The 7709-nt window shown below is 32.6% G+C and overlaps 2 long non-coding RNA genes across 2 annotated transcripts; both read left to right on the top strand.

Moving 5' to 3' along the window:
* Window positions 1-2177: 2177 nt before the first annotated feature.
* LOC138373085 (uncharacterized) lies at window positions 2178-3231 on the top strand. The gene is made up of 3 exons (XR_011231041.1): window positions 2178-2271; window positions 2655-2748; window positions 3120-3231. It is a non-coding gene; the product is annotated as an uncharacterized lncRNA (long non-coding RNA).
* Window positions 3232-4163: 932 nt separating this feature from the next.
* LOC138373084 (uncharacterized) lies at window positions 4164-5376 on the top strand. The gene is made up of 3 exons (XR_011231040.1): window positions 4164-4247; window positions 4613-4814; window positions 5340-5376. It is a non-coding gene; the product is annotated as an uncharacterized lncRNA (long non-coding RNA).
* Window positions 5377-7709: the final 2333 nt, after the last annotated feature.

The raw sequence follows: 7709 nt of genomic DNA, 5'->3' as shown, positions 1-7709 counted from the left end.
TTCACCTCCACACATTCAAAGTTCTGACTTCTCAACTAGTGTACTAACATATACTCAAACATATTTACCAGCTGCAGAACAAACACCAAAATCATTGAATTCTGGTACGTCCCTATTTGAACTATGTAATGTAATATAATCTTAGAACCTAGTATCTACTATATATATATATATCATAGTCTAACTAACACATTACTGAAAGCTGCCAGTTGTTCTAGATGCTTATATAATATGTATAAAATACACTTTTATTTATTACATCTATTTGCTCTTGAAGATTTTCCTGACTAATTTAGAATCCCATATTTCAAAGTACTTGCTGCAGAACTGGAGGAAATTTATGATTCTCAAGCAAGCATTTCTGATTGGCAAAAAAGAAGAAAAAATAGTGAGATTAAATGGGGAGAACGTAGGTCAATGTTGTTTAGCTGGACATTGTCGAAGTTGGGTGTTGCAGATAAAGGTAAATAACATCTTTAGTGTGTAATTATGGATAAATTTCAATGTAATTGTGAAATGCATGATTAATGTCAATCTCTGAATACACTTAGATGTTTGTCATTTTTAAACTTGGTATACAATATTTCTAAATCCAGTATTACCATTCAAAGTACATAATTACATTATTTTTGGAAACCAGGCAAATGTTGTGTACAATGTAGAAGTTGTGAGGCAAGCATAAAATGTGAAGACTGCTTTCATTTTTTGTGTCATAAATGTGATCAGCAGCAGCCATTTGTAATGCCTTTCCACCAGCGATTCTGCTGGAAAAATGGGTTCTTCGAGCCTTTAGACCCAACACAAACTGTGTGTTCAGATGGGAATGTCATTCACTGGAGTAAGTAATGTACCTGTAGTCTGTTTCTTATACTCTCATTTCTATCCTGAACCAAGCAGTGTTTTAAAATTTTATTTAGTTCATGTAATTTTTTTAGTAGTTTTTGTATTGGTCATTTTCCTCATTAATTATTGATTACCTCATTAATTACAGATTTTTAGTTAAATAAATGAATTTTTATTTGTTATTAAATATAAATCTTTCATGTAACTCCAGTTAATGCTAAAAAAATTATTAGTAATTAAAAATGTAATGATTGAAACATGTATTTATTTTGCTGCATAGCTGATCTTGTAAATTTAATTGTTACCAAAGCCTGTTGTACCAGCACATCCACCTAATTCCTGCCCGAACTGCAGTGAGAGCAAGTTCACAACTTTAAGCTCCAATAATTTGTGCATCTTTGTAACTTTAAGTGGTAGGTTACTTTAAGAAACATTTATTTGATACTAGTATTGGTAGCTGGCATTGCTCAGGTGACCCAGGCTACAGTCTTCATCAATATAACCATTTATACTTCACTCTCTTTACCACTGTATCTTCACTTATGAAGACGTATTTATATCACATACGTATTTATAACCATACAGAGAATTGTTTATGTGTTGGTTTACACACATATTGATAGCCACACTTGAATCCCTTGTCAAATAAAATTGTTTTACTTCAATTTTTTTTATTTTTTGTGGGGGGCAGGAAGGCACCCCAATATTTAGGTGCAAGTGCGGATATGTAGATGAAGAACTTGGGAAAGCCTTGCACCAGTCTGGTTTTTATTCAACTGGAAGAAATAGTAGCACTTTCTACAGCATAAATCTATTGGATTCCTGGCATTTTCTCAAGAGATGCAGCCCTGGAACTTCTCTTCAGGCATTAGTTAGTGCACTGGAATTATTTGGTGCTTCTCGAGGGAGTGTAAGTTTTCATACCATTACTGTTTTAATAGTGCAAGTATTAAATTGGTGTATAAACTTAAAAACTAAGTTTGTTACTAAGCAAATGCATTGTCATTATTTAAGAAATAGGGTTAAATATTATTAAATTAATAAATAGCATGAATATTCTAAATATATATTTTATATATGTCTAATATCATAAGAAATGGAAATGGATTACCAATCTTTAACAATTTCTCTTTTTATGTAATGCTCATGTAAGTTTATTTTAATTTCCTGCAGGTATTTATAGTCTGTTGCTTAACATGCCACTGCTTGGCTCTTTTTGATAATTACTTACACACATTTTACATCTTAGCATGGTCCCATCAATTTTGAGACAACAAAAAGAGTCTTCTTTGAATGGCGTTTCCATCAGTATGAACTTGGGAGAATAAAAGCAGAATTTGACAAGGGGTGCCCTGCATGTGATACAACACCTGTGGCTTTACATATTGATGGCAACAAGAAACTGTATCGTTACAACAAAGTTGGGAGGTAAATATTCAAGTTAAAATATTTAATGCTGCTCATTATTGTTAAGGTATAATGTAAGGTGTAGTAATATGTTTGTAGTACTATAAACACAGCACTGTATAATATTTATATAGTGTCATGCAACTTTTAATCAGATTTTTTTTATTTGTTAACTGATTACACCTTTATTACTTGCCTTTCAACTTCAGTTGAATTTTTTTATTTGGACTAAGGCTTTACTAATTAAAAAAATATTTATTTCACTATATACATTCATTTAGAATAGGAGGGATTATGATGTGAATGCCAGCTTGGGTAGTTGAATTAGTTTTAAGTGAAATGATGTTTAACTGTCATCAAAATGTCTCACACAATGAACATTCATTAATTTAATATCATTCCAGAGGGATCAGAAACTCATATTATTCTGGTGGTATCTTCGCTTGTGACAAAGAAGTTCAAGATCACGTTTCCACTATTCAGAACCTTAAAACTCAAGTAAGAATATTTTTACATCTGTTCGAAAGCCTAAAAATAGGTTTTCAAATAGAAACCTAAGACCTAATACCAGGTTTTTACCCATACAATATTTGAAGAGTACCTTTATATATTAGCTTGAGACATTATCAATAATGTATATTAATTGGACGGTTCCTAACTATATCATGTTCAAAAAAATCTATAAAATATATGGAATGCATATTGAATGATGAAAAATATTACATAAAAAAAATTACATTTATATATGACTAATATATATATATATATATATATATATATATATATATATATATATATATATATATATATATATATATATATATATATATATATATATATATATATATAATTTTACTTTTGTCCAACAGAGTAGCCATATGTGTGGAGTGTCGACATTGAAAGCTGCCAAAAATAAACCTGTTTCATTTAGAAGTTTGGATGAAACCGGCATAAGCATGGCTTCCTGTCGACATGGAATTACTCTTGCTGCATTAAATATGTATCAGGGAGAGCTCTACAGTTATGCCCACTATTTGCAAATTAACCGTTTAGAAAATGAGGTCCTTCATATGCCAGGATATCATCTGTAAATACTGGCCATGGGCCTTAAAGATTTCATCAAGAGAACAGAAGTTCTCACTTGGGCAAGGAAAGCCTTTTTTAGGAGTCCTACATGCCAAAGGACATTCTTGGTATTGTCAGGTAAATAATCTAATACTGTAATAATATTTTGACTTCGTTTTACTGTAAGTTGGAAAATATAATTTCTTTTAAACTCTTATATGTAAGGATTTATCTATGTTAAATGCAAATTGTTAATACAGTAGGTAGTTTTTAACAAACGTTATGCTATTATGTCAAAGGTTTTGTATGGAGGGCGGTGGCAAGAAGGAAGTGTCCTGACATCTGGGGAGGAGGCAGAGCAAGTATTTTCCTACCTTTCAAGATATAACAACAACACTAAGAACATGCTTAAAGCTGGTATGTGTTAATTTTTGTTTAATCTAGTTCTAAATTTTGTACCTTTCAATCAAATCAGTACAATGGTAATATTTGATGGTTATATATATCCAGATAATGTTATAAAATAATATAAGAATATAGGAAATTGCAGAAAGGCATTTTGGCTCATATAAAGTAGCATTATACTCATATGCAACCAACATATACATGTATAATCCTTGTTTGAAAAATCAAGTTGTCCCTGTTTTTATGCTTTCTTTCACATCCTGATATTTTTAATCTTATTACTCTACCACTATTTTTGAGTTCTTTGTTTCCTCTGAAATACAATTAATTCATTCCACTTAAGACAGCATCAATATCATCATCCTTTTACTTTCCAATCAGTATTTTGAGACACAGTATTAAGATGTCAATGAATAACTACATTTATTTCCACAGAGCGTACAGAAGAACTGACAGAGGCGGCACTCTTTTGGAATCACAGAAAAATTAATGGAATGCCTCGGGCATTAGTTGCCAGATTCAGAAAGGTATTAACATATGAATTGTTCTATACAATGAAAATATAGAATTATATATAAATATACAATTGTTCTATACAATGAATCAAGTGTATATACATGTTTTTATTTATCTTTAATCTTATTATAAGACACTAATGGTATTTTCTTCTCATAGACAAAGTAAAATTGGATAAAAACCCACTTGTGTATTTGGGAAATTTATGTAAAGAATTACACCAAGTCTTTCACACACTCCTTGGTGCTTTGTCAAGGTCTGAATCTGAAAAACACATACTCAGACCTTGACAAAGCACTAAGAATAGTTCAAAAGACTTTGTTTAACTCTGAACATAAATTTTACAATAAATATGATGGCATTTATTTTTAAATAGGCCACAGAGACAGCTGCAGCAGTTTCAAATGAGATTCACAGGCTTAATGTCCCAGAATCTGTTATTGAGAAATGGAGATCAGAATTACTGATCATTGCAAGATCCTTAAATAACAGATCCTCTGCCAATAACATTGAGCATACTATCGAGGCATATGGAGAGAATATAAGGCATCGCAAAAATCAGATTACCACTTATGCAGGTAGACATAAATTGCTTTTTTGTTTGTTCACTGAAACCTAAACATTAATACAGTACACAGTTGTTAAATTAGTTTTTCTATGTAAAATACTATTGGTGCAAATCAAATATATGTTAACAACTTCAAACTTTACAATTTCATCTAAAATGAGAGCTCTATTGAGAAACAAAAATGAAGTTGAGAAAAAAACTACGAGATCTCATAAAAATCAGAACCATCCGGATTTGTCTGAAGCAGATGTTTTAACTGGCATCCTTCCATGGCACAATTTATTGCTTCATCAAAACACAAGTGGTATTTACACAAGATCTAATGATTCATTAGTTTTCTCAGCATTTTCAAATATTTATATATTATTTGTATTAATTGTACTTTTATATATGGAAAGACTGCAATACCATTAAATTGAGTTTGTTTTCTAAAGGTAAATTTTATAGATACAATTTTTAATGATGTTTAATTCACAAATGATTCCCATTATCATAATTTGTCAATCACATACTGTATTTTCATTTTGCATTATAGTGTCCCTGACTGAAAAAAGAAGTGCAGTGGAAAAGTTTGAGCTGCAGAAGAGATGTAGAGAGGAGGAATCACTAACCATTCAAGAAATGTTAACATGGTTACAGTACTACAAAAAGAAAAGGGACAAACTATCCGAGTACATTCAAGAATTACAATGTGATTCTTTCCCTTCATGTCTCTGCAAGGTAAGAAATTCAAAATACTTTTTGCAATTTAGATCTTCAAAACACTCAACTCACTTAAATGTGTTCAATTAGTCAGAGTAATATTGCCATCACCTTTCACATTTAAACTATGAAACACTTCCATTTTCAAGAGTGGTACTGTGGAGAATATGGCTTTTATTATTATTTGTATCCTTTTGTTTTACTTAATCTATACTTTTATATATTTGCATTATGCACAACTAAATAGGTACAGTATATATTTGACTCTAAGATGTTTTAAATATTATATTCCAGGATTCTAACACGTACACCATTGAAAACCCAATTCTGTCAGAAGAAGAGAAACGTGGATTATTGGCTCTTTTCAATCAGGGTCAAAAGCAATGTGCTGACAAGCTTACTGAAGCCAAACATTTATTTAGTTCCTACCAGCCAAATGAGGTCTATGAGCCTTTCTTGGAGCTCTTAGAAAGTGATGAAGATGAAGACATGTATTTACAAAATGAATAGATACAAATGAACAAATCCACAAGGGCCATGATGAGGGTTCGAACCTATGTCATCAACTAACCTCTTTCTCTCCAAAACTCTAAGCCTCTACAACACTCACTGTCCCCTCCTTACCAAACAAGTAACTGATAAAAGAAATAACCCGTGGCTCACAAGTGGCATAATTAAATCAATCAACAAAAAACATGAATACAAAAAGAAATTTAGGAGTGGCCTAGTTTCAGTGGAAGTAGTTAAAAGGTACTCGTCAGTGCTTACCAGTATCATAAGAAAAGCAAAACTTTCATATTATGAGACTAGATTCAAAGAAGCAAAAGGCAACATGAAAAGCACATGGAATACCATCTCTAACATCCTGGGAACTAAACAACACTCCCACAACCAGATAACACTCTCTAAGGATGGCCTTACACTGTCATCTGACTTAGAAATGGCGAATGAATTTAATAGCTTCTTTTCATCGATTGGTGCTAACCTTGCAAGTAAAATCCCACAGACTCAGACACATATCAACACATATCTCTCAGGCAGCTATCCAAACTCTCTTCTCCTCTCACCAGTCAGCCCGTCAGATGTTGTGTCCATCATACACTCACTAAAAACCAAAGCTGGGAACATCAGTGAAATCCCATCCATTGTATACAAGAGCGCCTCCCATGCCCTTGCGCCACCTATAGCTCTGCTGTTCAACAAATCCCTTGAGTGTCATACCTTCCCTGATATCCTTAAAAAAGCAAGAGTAACGCCAGTTCATAAAGGAGGTAATCCGTCAGACATAAACAACTATAGACCAATATCGAACCTACCCATACTATCAAAAATATTTGAAAAAATTATCTATAAACAGCTCTACTTCTATCTCGTAAAATTCGACATTCTTAGCCCCTGTCAGTTTGGCTTCCGCTCTCAAAAGAGTACCAACGATGCAATTATTAGTCTCCTTGATATAATTTACTCAGCTCTTGACAAAAATGAGTTTCCAATTGGACTCTTCATTGACCTGAGAATGGCCTTTGATACTGTTAATCATGATTACCTCTTAAGTAAACTCCATCATTATGGAATCCGAGGCCATGCACTGGACTATATCCAATCCTATCTTAGTGATAGACACCAATGTGTAGCCATCAATAATATAATCTCTCCCATTCTACCAATAACTGTTGGAGTGCCACAGGGCAGCATCTTGGGACCTCTTCTTTTTCTTATATACATTAATGATCTGCCTAATGTCTCTAACATTCTGAAACCTATTTTGTTTGTTGATGATACTACCCTCATCTACTCCCACCCCAACCCACATACACTAAATGGTGTTGTTAATAATGAACTAAAAAAAGTCCACTTATGGATGTCAACCAACAAACTAACACTTAACATAGAAAAGACCTACTACATCCTATTCGGAAGCAAATCTACAAATGCAATTCAACTTCAGATTGACAATGTAAACATTAGCAATAAAAATGATGGAAAGTTTCTTGGCATATTCCTAGACAAGAGACTCAACTTCAGTACCCACATACAACACATAACTAAGAAAGTCTCTAAAACAGTTGGTATACTCTCCAAAATCAGATATTATGTTCCTAACTCTGCTCTCATCTCTCTATATTATGCACTAATCTATCCCTATCTCAACTATGGTATCTGTGCATGGGGTTCAACCACTGCAAACCACCTCAAGTCCATC

This window comes from Procambarus clarkii, chromosome 41, assembly GCF_040958095.1.
Source record: "Procambarus clarkii isolate CNS0578487 chromosome 41, FALCON_Pclarkii_2.0, whole genome shotgun sequence".
NCBI lineage: Eukaryota > Metazoa > Arthropoda > Malacostraca > Decapoda > Cambaridae > Procambarus > Procambarus clarkii.
Note: the sequence above shows the minus strand (reverse complement) of the source record. Positions and strands in the feature narration are given on the sequence as shown.